The sequence below is a fragment of the Protopterus annectens genome, chromosome 7.part1 (genome assembly GCF_019279795.1).
Source record: "Protopterus annectens isolate FY-2018-M chromosome 7.part1, PAN1.0, whole genome shotgun sequence".
Lineage (NCBI taxonomy): Eukaryota > Metazoa > Chordata > Ceratodontiformes > Protopteridae > Protopterus > Protopterus annectens.
The window spans coordinates 262,864,040-262,879,714 of record NC_056740.1 but is presented as its reverse complement, the minus strand read 5'-3'; positions in this window follow the sequence as shown (position 1 = coordinate 262,879,714).

Genomic DNA, 15,675 nt, shown 5'->3' with positions numbered 1-15,675 from the left:
TGTCAGCCTGGGACGACATGCTCGACAAGCCGCATTGCTTCACAAGAGATGGCTTGCACCTATCACCCCTAGGCTTTTGAATACTGGCCAAGGCTCTTGCTGCCCCCATAGTGCCTTTTTTAGGCAAGGCTCAAAAGTCAAACCCACCTCCGTAAACAGCACAATTAACAAAAAACTGAGAGTTATGCTACTGAGCGCCAGGAGCTTAAATCTCAAAATGCATGCGCTCGAAGCACTCCTCAGTATGGAGAACGTCGACATCTGTGCAGTAACTGAAACCTGGTTCAAGGCTCCAGAGAGCACCCCAGCACTACTGAGCTACAACTCATACGACACGTTTCAGCCACAGAACATGGACTGAAACACAAAAGGAGGGGAGTGCATCCATATTCATCAAGGATACCTACACCTCCAGGTTTGTGGCGCAGCATGATACCTCTGAGATCATCCATGTGCAACTAACATTGGGCAAATCTGCAATGCAAATTGTGGCCTGCTACAGAGCACCCTTCATGACCCAGGACCAGCACTCCACCTTTCTGGAGACACTGGAAAACATGAAGGTCCTACTGAACACCCTGATATTGGGCGATTTCAATTACCCTACCATTAACTTGTAAAACTACTCGAGTACAAACTCCAAGGCCCAGCGCTTCCTGGAATTCATCAACTCAAATGCCCTGGATCAGCTGGTAAACTCCCCTACCAGAGGTGAAAACACATTGGACCTGGTCATCACCAACATGGGAGACAGGTGTTCCACACCGGAGGTCAACCCCTCACTGGTTAGATCAGACCATAAACTAATCACTATGGATCCACAACCCACCACCACCCCCAACTAAGGAAACCACAGTAAAAAAACTTTTCTAAAGCAAACTTCGCCTTACTTAAGACAGAGGTGGTAAGTTTCACAGCCCTCATGCTAAAGGATAACGCTGCCAAAGATGCAGAAACCATTACAAATGCACTCTATGATAACCTACAAGGATGCATGGATCGAGCCATCCCTAGCAAAACCAAGACTCACTCCTCTAAGAGAAGGAAACCAGTTTGGTGGACCCCTGCCATAAACAGGCTATACAATAGAGGGAGGAAATTAGTTCAGAAAAAAAAGGAAATCCCAAGAAGGAAATACATCCCTGATCAGTATCAGTAAAAAACTAAGGTCCCTCATAAAATCATCCAAGGCTAATTTTGAAAGAAAAATAGCCAAGGATTCAAAAGATAACCACAAAGCCTTCTTTAGCTATGTTAAGAATCTAAGTGGCAACTCGCAGATATGCACTGAACTAGTGCAAAATAGCACAGATATACTGAACCTACTGATATTGCCAACATCCTGGCAGATAGATTTAGTGCAAACTTCACCCCCCTCTCACCCCCAAAAGGGCCCACAACAATACCGGAAAAGTGTAGTGTCCCAGAAATCACAGACGCACAGATGAAAACAGCCCTTTCAAAAGCCAAAAACACAGCATCAATGGGGCCAGATGGTGTCCCAGGCTGCGTCTTGCATGAACTACAGAATGCACTAGCCCCCGCCACCTAAACACGCTGTTCAACATCAGCCTCTCCACAGGCTACATGCCCATAGAATGGCGCACAGCAACAGTTATTCCTCTCCACAGGCTACATGCCCATAGAATGGCGCACAGCAATGGTTATTCCTCTCCACAAAGGAGGGGCCACAACTGACCCTGGAAACTATCGCCCCATAAGCCTGACTAGCCTGGTCTGCAAGGTTATGGAGTGCATCATCATAGAACTCATTAACAAAGACATTGGGGAACCTTCAAACACTTGACCCGACCCAGTTCAGCTTTGTTAAGGGCAGATCATGCCTAATAAACCTGGTTGACTTCTTCGAGACAGTCACTAAGGCCATAGATGAGGGAAAGGTGGTTCACACATCCTACCTTGACCTCGCCAAGGCTTTCAACACCATTCCCCACTTGGATATTACAGAAAAACTCAACAGCCTGAACACAAACCCCTGAGTCATGAGATGGGTTTCCAACTGGCTTACAGACAGAACTCACACTGTAAGAATAGCGGGCTCCAGGTTCCACTCTAAACCAGTCACAAGTGGTGTCCCACAAGGCTCAGTCCTGGGACACCTACTGTTTGGTATATACTTCTCAGAAGTACAAGCAAACACAGGACTATGGCTAACCATGTTCGCTGATGACTGCAAACTGGGAGCCATAATTGACTCTCCGGCTGACATGGACATCCTCCAATAGGACCTTACTGAGACAGACACCTAGTGTCAAAGTCATGGCCTCAAGCTAAATGCCAAAAAATGCATAGTCATCCCGTTTGGGAAAAACAAAACACCCACAAATTACCACATAGGTGGCAGCCCCCTTAATACAGAAGAGGTAATAAGAGATCTGGGGACTCAGGTAGATAGTAATCTCTCCTTTGACAATCATATTGCCAAAGTAGTTAGGAAATCCTTCTATGTGGCCCATCTAATTACTAAAGGGTTCGCATCTAGAGATAAAGGGGTTACAGTGCCCCTCTACTCGTCACTCATCAGACCCATCATAGAGTACAATGCCCTATTTGGGATGTACCTCACAAGACACTTCCAACAGCTGGAAAGACCACAAAAGTACCTCACCAAGAGTATTACTGGCCTCAAACATATGTCCTATGTAGCCCGACTGAAAAAACTCTGGCTGTACTCAGTGGCATATCACTTACTCAGAGTTGATCTCTTCCTAAAGCCATATCCAACTCAGAATTGATGGACATGCTCCACCTAAAGAAATCCAAGTCACTGCGAGCCACACACTCTAGTGAGCTAAACCTCGCCACAACAATAAATAGAACATTCTGGAGGGATAGATTCCTGTCACAGAGACTCCCCATGCTTTGGAACAAAATTCCAAACTAATTAGGCAGAGCCCCTCACTAACACTCTTCAAGAGAAACCTTGACGAGTGGATGGGTAACAGAAAATACACCCCTGGGATCACTTCATTGGCTCTGCTTGACAGAGGATCAGTTAATTAATCAATGGGGCGGTGAAAGCCAACACACTCTGGCTAGGCTTATAAAATGCCCTTGGGCAGATAGCCTAGTACCTACTTATGAACTTATGAACTTAAAACTGTGTGATGACCTGCCTAAATATAAAACCTCCTTCCATCTAGAAGATACCACTACTTATTCAGAACCCTTCACTGCTAAATTTTATCCACATTTAAATAGCTGTCCCCTTCAGAATAAAACAATTCCAAATTCAAAAATAAACCCCTGTGCTAGAACACATAGGCTCTATCATAAAAGAAAAAAATATTGCACATAAAAATAAATCTAATTCTCAAGATGCCAAAAATGTTCTTTCAAAACAAAACAAAGAGCTCTGAACCCTGATCAAATCAACCGGTGCCAGATATGAGGTAAAAAATAACCAACCAGGTGAAAGATAAACACAAAGCCTTTTTAATTATGTTAAAAATGTCAGAAGCAATACCCGACACTGAACAGAGCTAATAGTAATTGATATCACATACCAAAAAGATATGCAAAATCTACCAGACGATGAATGTAACTAATACTTTGCCACCCCGCCCCAATATTCTCAGATCACTTACCCACACATATACTCCCCTCCCCTCAGATCTCTCAAGAACAAGTTCTCAAAGTTCTTTCTAAGGCCAAGAACACTATATATGTGTGGCCAGATAACACACCTGGCTGCCCACCAGTCAGCCTGAAACATGACTTGTCTAATCCCCTACAGAAGTTATTCAATATCAGTATCAAAACACACTTCATGCCAAATGAATGGAGGACAGCAACAGTTATTCTCTTACGTAAAGATGGGGCTTCAAAGGGCCTGGGCAATTATACACTAATAAGTCTTACCAGTATCACCTGTAAGGGTATGCAAAGGATCACTGTAGAATGATATATAAAAATGTAGGTAATCTAAAAATTCTACACCCAACCCAATTCACATTCATCAAGGACAGGTTCTGCCTATTTTTCCAGGTCAACTTCATCAAAAAAGTTACTGAAGAAATGGATGAGGGCAAAACAGTGCACGCCACATTTATAGAACTCATAAAGATATTCAACACCATCCTGCACTCAGGTATCACAGATAAATCCTCCCAGGGGTCCAAATGGAGAAACAAAGAAATTAACAAGCAAAAGAGAGTACTATTGCTGGAACTGAATTGATACTCAAGTCTTGGTGAGTGCCTTCACTTGGTGGACCCTGTTTTCACTAAATGTCACCAAGGTGACACATATATAGGCTGCATTTTTATATATCATGTATCATGGAAAATGGTAGATTCAAAAATAAAAAAGACAGCTGGGGCCACATGTCCCAAGATAAAAAAGTGCCTAATCCTGGTGTACAGGACTGCAAAAACATAGTGTAGAATCCTCAAGACATGGAAACATTCCTACAAAGGGTTAGGCCAAGCAGTGGGGGTGGATGATCCCCCCTCCCGCCTTGGTAGTAGGAAGAAATAATCCACAAAAGTCACAAAAATTGACAGGTCAAAAAGATGCATAAAAATTACAAAGTGGATTATCGAAGATAAGGAAAAAATTATGTATTGTTACTTTTACATAAGAAACTTAGAATTTTCAGACAGAATATATTCAGAAGGATATAGAGAAAAATTAGAAGAAAGAAAAATACTGGCACATGAAAAATTGCCAAAAGCTTCAAATAAAAATTTGAATTCATTAATACAACAGATCCATAAAAACATTACACACACAACTTTAAGCCATTTGTAAAAAGAACCCACTGAGGAAGTGTAAAAATCTAAAGAACAAAACGCAGAGATTTTTGAAAGGTATAAAAAAGAAATATGGACATGGGAAAGAAAACGAGATCTGGCATGGTACAATGTATATGCAAAGGAGAAAGCCAAATTAATCAATAAAAAGGCAGCTACAAAGATAGTTGAAAAGAAATACAAAGGAACCCAGGTGTGAAACATTTCACAATGCAAAATTGAGAAAACAAAGAGGAAATGTACAAATGAAAACTAGTTATGTATATGTTAAACACATAGAAACTGAAGTTGTGGATTGTGTGCAAAATAAAAGATTGTTGTGGAGAATCCAACACAGACAATGTCACAGCATGATTCACCAGATTAAGGAGCAACAAGTGGAGAGGGAGGTAATTGAGGAAGATTTGCCACATAGTGATGCTCTGGAACCTTTTGTAAGAGACCAATAAGAAATGCCAGTTGAAGTTGCACAAGAAGGGAAAGAGCAAGAAACAGAAGCAATTCTGGCACAAGTAATGGTGAGGAGCGATGGGCCAAAAAGTTCTCATACAAAGGAACATCAGCTGAACATACAAAGGAACATCAGCTGAACATACAAAGGAACATCAGCTGAAGCAGTGCGCATCTGAAGAGAAGATGTCACAGAAAGATGTTCTGGAATCTTTTGTGGAATACTCACATGGAGCAGAGAGAAAAGAAGATGCTTTCAGTCCCGAAGAAAAAAAGGGAAGACCTTAATTTAATAAAGATGGATACACATATTAAGATAGATGAAAGAAATACATTACAAAAAGTAAATAAGACCCAGAAATTTAGAAGATTGGAAAAACAGATAAATATGGAGATCAGAGCTATTAAAAATAAATATATTACTGTGCAGCTAAATTAATAATGGATAAACTGTTACCAGAAAACACAGAGTAACAAAGAAATGGCAGGGAGTAAGTAGGATGCTACCATGGAAATATTGACTAGAGAAAACTATAAAGCAGTTAATTCAAGATGTATCACTGTTAGAATATAGAAAAAGGAACAGATCATCAATAACACATAGAAAGATAGATGTGGTAAAAGCAGAACGCAGTATTAAAACAGACCAGGATCTATCATACACAATTGCCAATACTAAACTAAAAATCTCACCACATGCAAAAAAAACTAGAAGATATATAGATAAATATAAAGGAAGAGTAGAAAATAAGCATTTCACTGATGACCCAAAAAGGTTTTATAGGGAACTGGGAAACCATGTAAAAGGAATAGAAACACAACCAGAAATAAGAAATAGACACAGTTTATAGAAATATTTTGAAGACCATGTTGAGCATAACAGAGATGCAGAATGGATAGAATTGAAAGAAGCAGTTAAGGGGTTCTAATATAAATGATATGGAATGGGATGAAGTAATGGCCAGAAGAATTTAACAAAAGTGCAACAAAAGAAAGTCATAGGGAATAAAGGATCATTTGTTGATAAATAAACCCAAAACAAGGTAATATAAAAAGGAGAAGAATCTAAGTATGGCATGGATAGATTACAAAAAAACATTTCACCGCATCCCACTATCATGGCTAAAGGAGGGCTTACAGTTATACATGATATAACCTACACTGATTGGTTACATTACAGTGACCATGAAACAGTGGCAAACCACTTTGCAGCAGGGCCATGACAAAGGGCAGATTATTATCCCAGAGATAAAAATCCTTAGGGGATATTCCAGGGTGATTCTCTTTCACACCTGTTGTTTTGTCTTACCCTTAATCTATTAAACTGTTTAGTTTACAGATTAGACTGTAGTTACTATTTGGCTCTCAGACACCAACCTTGTTCAAAGACATCTCATTTGCTTGTTGTGGATGACTTAAAAACTATATAGTCCATCAGATAAGTAGTTGAAAGTGCAACATCAAATTATTAAAACTTTCTCAAATTATAAAAGAATATCATTTGGTCTTGATAAACGTGCATTTAAGGTGAAGGTGGGATTACATTAAGGATCAACTCTGAGCACTTTCTTATTTGCAATGGTGATGGACAGGTTGACAGATGAGATCAGACAGGAGTCCCTGTGGACTATGATGTTTGCAGATGACATTGTGATCTGTAGTGAGAGTAGGGAGCAGGTTGAGAAGACCCTGGAGAGGTGGAGGTATGCTCTAGAGAGGAGAGGAATGAAGGTCAGCAGGACTAAGACAGAATATATGTGTGTGAATGAGAGGGAGAATAGAGGAATGGTGAGGATGCAGGGAGTAGAGCTGGTGAAGTTGGATGAGTTTAAATACTTGGGATCAACAGTTCAGAGTAATGGCGAGTGTGGAAGAGAGGTAAAGAAGAGAGTACATGCAGGATGGAGTGGGTGGAGAAGAGTGTCAGGAGTAATTTGTGACAAATGAGTACCAGTAAGAGTGAAAGGGAAGGTCTACAAGAGAGCAGTGAGACCAGCTATGTTGTATGGGTTGGAGACAGTGACACTGACAAAAAAACAGGATTCAGAGCTGGAAGTGGCAGAGTTAAAGATGTTAAGATTTGCACTGGGTGTGATGAGGGTGGACAGGATTAGTATATTAGAGGGTCAGTCCAGGTTGGATGGTTTGGAGACAAAGCTAGAGGGCAAGATTATGTTGGCTTGGACATGTGCTGAGGAGAGATGCTCAGTATATTGGGAAAAGGATGCTAAGGATGAAGCTGTGAGGTAAGAGGAAAAGAGGAAGGCCTAAGTTAAGGTTTATGGCTGTGGTGAGAGAGGACATGCAGGTGGTTGGTGTGACAGAGAAAGATGCAGAGGAGAGGAAGAAATGGAAACAGATAATCTGCTGTAGCGACACATAACTGTAACAGCCAAAAGAAAAAGAAGAAATGTGCAAAAGCAACATTTAAATCAGGAAATCAACAGAACCAAGAAAATATCAAGCTAGGATGGGAATATGATATAAAGGCATTTGAGCAGGAGGATGTGTATACATATCTGGGAATAGATGAAGGTTCATCAATAAAACATGAACAAATGAGAACAAAACTTAGTAAAGAATACTTCAGAAGCCTAAAACAGTCTTGACGTCTGGGAATAAAGTCCATGCTATGAACAACTTTGCTCTTCCTGTTCTAACTTACAGTTTTGAGGTGATTGACTGTTAGATCTGCTGGAGAGGAAAATAAGAAAAAAGCTTTATACTTACTGACTGATATATAAAAATCAGTGTATTACTCACTCTGAAGGAGGTATAGGACTCCTCAAAGTTGATTACACATATGGATTAGTATTTGTGGACTGCATACATATCTGATGGCTTCCTCAGATCCAAACATAGTGAACATTTTAAAACATGAGGAAGAGAAGTGTAGGATGACATCCTTGCTTAGTGTAGCAGAAGAATATTGCTGTAAAGTAGGAACAGAAATTAAACCAGAAGTAAACAAAAATCAGTTAGCAACTTAATATGCCAAAAAAAAGATTATAAGGAAAAGGATGAGATGAAGAGGAAAAATGGAAAATCCAGAAGCATAGTGCCAAGTATAGAGATCTCCTGGAATAACCTCATGTTAGCCAAGATTTGATGCAGGAATGGTTAAGAAAAAGTAAACTGAAACCAGAAGATTAATTATTGTTCTGGAGAACATTTATAATGTTGATTGTAAATAATTTGATATGTTACCATGTATTATACATTATTTTCTTTTATTATCTTTAAGTATTCATGTTATACTGTTCACACTGTACTTGTTAATACTTACTGTATAGTTTGACAAGTATATTAATTAGTTTCTTATTAAATATGTTGAAGAAGAGTGCACTGAATCCATCCAGACGCAGTACCTTGACTGTTCTGAGGCTATCAGTGGAATGTAATAATACCTCCACTGTTTTAACACAGCTTCACAGAGTTAGGTGACCAGACATGGCCATGCTGTATTCAGCTGTGCAATCCAGGGAATCTGTTGCATTCTGCTAACCATAAGTACAATTTTAAACTATATTTTGCACTTTTAAACTGTATTTTTGTTATATTGCTGATTTATTAAAACTGTTCTAGCTGATTTGTTGCACTTTTTGTCTCCTGTAACATAGACTAAATTCAGACCTGCTGAATCTGGTTCTATCTGTTAAATTGAGCACTAAACCAGGCTACCTTTTGTTGGAGAGGGCCCCCCTGCACCCTTGTCGCAGGAGAGTGCAGTTAGGACTCATTTGATTGAAGGTTGCTAGCACAGGACTCAGTTTTGAGTTTTTCGATTGTTTAAATTATTTAATTCACCTTGCTCACTGTTGGTACATAAGCCCTGAGTTTGCCCGAGTTTGCTCTTATTTTAACACAGCTCCTCAGAGTAAGGTGACCAGCCACATACCTACTGTATTCATCTGTTTATGCATAGCGCACCTCCATGCACCACTGTGCACTGACATGCAGTGGGTGTAACCATCGGCAGTTATAGACGCAAAAACTTCATTAGATAAATGTTCCCTTAGTAGCTGTCTGTGATCTGGCTGAGAAGTCCTTAAGTTGTGTTTAGCTGCTCAGACAGCACCTCAGCTGTGCTTTTGCCCCTTAGACAGTCCGAAAAACATCAAATCTACAATAGTCTCATACCATTTAGAGAACCCCCACTAGTATAGACTCTTTATATAGCACCCCATTAGTATAGACTCTGGTTAGAGCACCTAGTTATACCACACCCCTCCATTTTCTCTCCCCACTGTCAAAACAGGATTTAACCTAGCATTATGTATGGCCAGTTTCCCTCCATTTTTCCTAGCAGCCTGATTGACATGGGTATCCTGAGGCAGTGTAGCAACTGCCTGATGTACACTGACAACCCTCTAATCTCAAATCACCCAGGTACAATTTGTGAGAGATGATCTATACTAAGAATCTGGAATCCTTGCTCTCTCGCGCACAGAACAGTAACACTGAATAGATTGTCAGCTCACATACTACACCTTCTATGCAAACCATGCGCTCAACACATAAACCATCATACACGGAGGTACTCACCAGAAACCTACCTAAACACCAGAGATCTTACAAGTACAAACATGCTGCACCTAATACAGCACCTACAGCACTCAGTATACATAAAAACACAAGCACCAGTGTCTTACCAAATAAGCCCCCAAGGCAAAGTACATCTAAACCAATTTTTCAGTCATAGAGACCCCATTGTGAGACACACAGATGTCGCACTCACCAAGAAGGACAAGGAGAAGGTTACACTCAGCTGTCTATCGGGTGCCAGGATCCATCAGTTCACACGTGCACTCAAGTCTTTCAACAACAAGTACCATTATGATTCCCTCATAGTTCATGTTGGTGTGAATGACTTGAGATGCACCTCACTGGACTATGTGAAGAGAGACATGATAGGGCTCTATGACTATGTGTCCCAGGCAGGTATGCCCCTAGCCTTGAGCAGCAATGTATCCTCACCTAGGAGGATACCACAATATAAACAAAAAATGATTGACTCCAACAATTGGCTTAGTTTCTAGCGGCATTCTGAGGGGATCCAGTTCCTGTCAGCCTAGGATGACATGGTTGATAGACCACACTACTTTGCCAGAGATGGTCTTCACCTGTCATGCTTTCGGTTACTGGCTAAGGCACTTGTCTCCCCATAGTGCCTTTTTTAGGCAATGTCTCAAGAACAAAATGTCCAATGTGAAAATATCACTCACAAATAAATTAAAGGTTATGCTGCTAAATGCCAGGAGTTTAAATCAGAAACTGCACTGTCTGGAAGAACTCCTCTCTCTCTGAAGGATGTTGATGTTTGTGCAGTCACAGAAACTTGGTTCATGGCTGCAGAGAGTACTCCTGGCCTTGCAAGGCTACAATGCCTTACACACTTTCAGACCACAAAATGAATGTGTGAGAACCAAAGGAGGATGAGTATCTATCTTCATCAATGATAAATACACCTCTAGACTGGTTAGACAGGAAAACTCTATGGAGTTACTCCAAGTTCAACTAACTGTGGGTAAGACCCCCTTCAATTCATCATTAGCTATAGGACCCTTTCAATGAACTAAGATACTCACGCTGTTTATTTGGACCGACTTGAGTCAATCAAATTACATCCAAACATTCTAGTCATGGGTGATTTTTACTATCCCTCCATTGACTGGGAAACATGCTCGCACAAAGGTTCCTGGACTTTGTTAACACTAATGCCCTGGAACAAATAGTATGCAACCTCACAAGGGGTTCATATATTCTCTACCTGGTCCTCACCAACATCGGTGAGCATTGCACCACCACAGGTATAGGACCCTCACTGGTTAAATCTAATCACAAATAAGTCACATTTGAAGTAGCTATAATACCTGAACCCTTCTTAGGTGAACTCAGGCTAACAAATTTCACCAAAGCTAATTATACCCTCCTAAGGGATGGCATAAATAATTTACAAGCTCCTGTTCTCATAGATGTCATTGACAACTATACTAAGGTATACACAAACACCCTGTATAAACAGGATAGGATCAAAATAAGATCCACAAGAAAAAAAACAAGCCTCCCTGGTGGATATCTAGCATTAGTAAGTTATACAGCAAGAGGAAGAAGTTGTTTTCTAAGAATAAAAAGAGAGGTCCCAGCACTGGAAGAACACACTTCTCTGCTTGAACAAACAAATAAGACAACTTGAAAAATCCTGTAAAGGCAACTTAAAAAAAATTTAGCAGCCATAGCTAAGGATAACTGTAAGCCCTCTGCCTAACATAGCTAAGGATAACTGTAAGATCTCTGCCTAACATACAAAGCTATGTCAAACCCAGAGCTGTTGGACATGCTCCACTTAAAGAAATCCCAATCCCTCCGAGCTACATGCTCTAGGGACTTAAACCTTGTCACCACAATAAACAGAACATGCTGGAGGGATAGATTCCTGTCCCAGATACTTCCCATACTCTGGAACAGACTACCTATCTATGCCAAACAAAGCTCCTCATTAACACTCTTCAAGAAAAATCTTGATGATTGGATGGGAAATGGGAAATTCACCCCAGGGATCACTTCTGTGGCTCTGCTCGACAGTGGCACAGGAAAATAATTTTCTTGAGTGGCGAAAGCCAGGGTACATTTTTTGGCTAGGCTTATAATAGGCCCTAGGGCCAATAGCCTAGTACCTACCTATGAACCTATGAACCTAAGCTATATCCATAACCTAAAAGGTAGGACCCAGATGTGTGCTGAAGTAGCTGTGGATGGCATCACACACACTGATCCTGTGAAAATAGTTAACCTATTAGCTGACAGGTTTGGTGAAAATTTCACCCCCTTGTCTACTCCAAACATTCCACAAAACATTCCCACTACATCACCCCCATCTTGCATCTCCAAAGAGCAAATCATTAATGCTCTCTCCAAGGCCAAAAACACAGCCTCTATGGGACTGGATGGCATCACAGGTTGTGTTTTAAACCGTCTAAAATATGAGTTAGCGCTCCATTAGGTGCTCTCTTCAACCACAGCCTGAGTACTAGTTTTCTCCTTGCTGAATGGAAAACAGCAACCATCATCCCACTTCATAAAGGGGGTACAGCAACAGACCCTGAGAACTACAGATCTATAAGCTTAACCAGCCTTCTCTGTAAGGCTGTGGAGTGAATCATCATGGACCTTATAAATAAGGATATAGGTGATTGACAAACCCTTAATCTGACACAGTTTGGTTTTGTCAAAGGCGAGTTATTCCTGTTAAACCTAGTGAACTTCTTCAAAAACATCATCAGAGCCACAGACAAAGGCAAATCTGTGCATATAGTCTATCTTGGCTTAGCTAAGGCCTTCAACACAATCCCACGTTCAGTCATCATTGATAAACTCACCCAGTTGAATATCAACTCTTATGTCATCAGGTTGATTGTTAACTGGCTCACCAACAGATCACATTCAGTCAAAGTTGAAGACTTCACCTCAACCAGCAGACCTGTCAGCAGTGGGGTTCCACCGGGGTCAGTGCTGGGACCCCTTTTATTTGCAATATACTTCCCAGAAGTTCAGGACAAAACAGAGGGGCTGTGGCTTATTAAGTCTGCTGATGACTACAAATTAGGTGCAATCACTGAATCCCCAAACAATGCCAATATACTACAAGCTGATGATTGGTGCCAAAGCCATGGACTCAAACCTCAATGCAAAAAAAAATGCATTTTCTTCCCCTTGGTAAAAACAATATCCCTGCAGACTATCATATAAATAATAATAATAATAATATGTTAAGTAACATCTCTGCAGTGAGAGACTTGGGAGCCAAGTTGACTGTAGCCTAAACTTTGACCACCATGTTTCCACTGTAGTAAGGGAGGCATTCTACGTCATACACCTCATTAGCAAATGCATTGTCCCAAGAGTGAAAGAGGTCATAACACTCCTGTGCTCCATCCTCATCAGGCCAATAATTGAGTACAATGCTTCCTTTGGTATGTACCTTACTAGCCACCTGCAGCAACTTGAGAGACCTCAGAGATTGCTAACCAAGGAAATTCAGGGTTTACAGCACATGTCATACACTGACAGACTAAAGTCACTGTCACTGTAGCATACAGACTACTTACAGGAGACTTGTGCCTGGCCTACAGTGTAATCCTGGATCCAAACCTAATGGAAATGCTCCACATCTGCAAGTAAAATGTGACAAGGATCACCTGTTCCAGGGACCTTAAAACTGGCCTGCAACATAAATAGGAATTGCTGGAGAGACAGAGATATCTCTCGGAGGTTGTCATTCCTCTGGAATAGGCTATCAGTTCACATCAAACAATGTCCCTCTATGACCCTGTTTAAGCATCGCCTGAATGACAGAATGGAAAAACAAGTTCCTGCTGAGGATTTTACCTATGACCCTCCTAGATATGGGCAATCCTTGGATGGCACAGTGCTGCAGCGGTTAATGTTTTTGCCTCACAGCAAGAGGTTCCCCAGTTCAATTCTTGGCTGGGGGTCCTTCTGTGTGGAGTCTGCACGCCCTCCTTGCATTCATGTGGGTTTCCTAAGGGTGCTCCAGTTTCTTCCCATGGTACAAAGACATGCATCTGGAGCATTTCTCCATAGGCCTCTGCTGAAAATTGGCTCATTCCAAGTCGGACTTTCCAAGTAAAAAATGTTGAATAAATAAATAAAACTAATATCTCGAGTTTAGGCAAGATCCTTTTTATTGGCTTTTTTCTAGTATTATAGTGGGAAAAAGTAGAATGCTGATGATAATTTGAGTCAATACACATCATATAGGCCATATGTGACTATGGTTTCCTGTGCTTATGTTTTCCTGCTTTAATTTTGAATTGTATCAGTAATGATTTGGGTTGAAGGTCATGCTGCTATCCTCCACCAGAGGAATTGTGTCAGTCGTGAACCCATCTAGCTTCTAGCTGCAGCAAAATTGGGTTTTATAGTGGCAAAGAGTATAAAAGTAAGCTAGTATGATGTGCTTGGAAAACTGGCCAAACTGCATTTAATGACACTGAATCTTTTTTCCTCACAGTAGATACTTTGGCATATGATAAATGAAAAATCTGCCACCCAATAAGGTGTACATGTTATTTTACCACCTGGAATGATTGTGCAGTATCTGTAGTTTGAATGTTCTCCTTTTTTCACTGAGAATAAATATATTTTCCATTTACAGTACTAACTTCAGAAATACCCGTCTGTTTATCTTTATATCACTAAGGTCAGGATTTGAACTCCATGAATAGTGTTGCACATAACAGCCATTTTGCATTTGTTCTACATTTATGCACTTCTCTCATTAAACTTCCACAAGCCAATCTACAACTTCTATTTTCCCTCTTTTTGTCCTGACATATTAAAATTATGTTTTTTTATCCTGTTAGTATCCTTTTATTTCTCATATTCCATTACATTTTGCCCATTGAAGCCTAGTCTACAATGTCCTGAATTCTTTTAAATAACCTTTACAACTTGCTTCCTCAGGTAATAATAACACATTTTGACCCACGTCACAATCATGTTTCTTTACCATTTAAACTGATGCCTAAACACAGTCAGTTGTGATGCTGTATGCATAACCTGTTTGATCACATGCACCTAATATGCATATCCTGAAAATAATATACACATGAACCTATGAAGTGTAGTTGTAGGTTTATAGTTCAGCAGGATAGTTTTTTTTTATTTCATCCAGTTATGAAACAAACTTTTCCTGTGAGATGCTATGCTGAATGTAACACAAAAAATGATTTATATAGTTATGTGCAACTGTTGCACTGCATTTTATGTAGAAAAAAGCTAATAGACATCTCAAAGAGAGGATTTGCAATCGTGTATATGATATCAATAAGTTGAATAATACTAATGACTTGGTGAAATGTGTTAAAGCTAAAGGTAATGCACAGAGTTTTAAGTTTATGGTAATGCAAGTGATACCTGAGAATGTAAGAGGATGTGATATTAGAAATTTAACAGAAAAAGCTGAGTTTAAATGGATTACTAAAATAAATGCTACCACTCATCTAGAACTTAACAAGAGAGCTGGAGTTTGAAACCAGTGTTGATTGCAAGGAAATTGCATCATTATACTGCTGATGGTTATGTCTTAATTGATTTACTGAGGATATATACGTAAAATTGTACATTATTTGTATGTTATACAAACTTCATAAAGCATCTGTTGGAAGCAAAATAACTCAGTGTTATAATATGTATTTTAGTTATTAAATGAAGTTTAAAATAGTTCTGCCTCAGTGTTGTTGTTCAATTTGTAAAATATTTGTTTGTTAAACTGAAAGCATCCTGAGATATCATCGGGGCATATCAAAGCTGTATTCTTGGCCTTAGAGAGCACATCTAAGACCTGCTCCATACCGGTAGTTGGAGTGATTATGCTAGATGTTTTCTCCTGGGAGGGGTATCAGGGGTGAGAGGGGGAAAAGCTGGA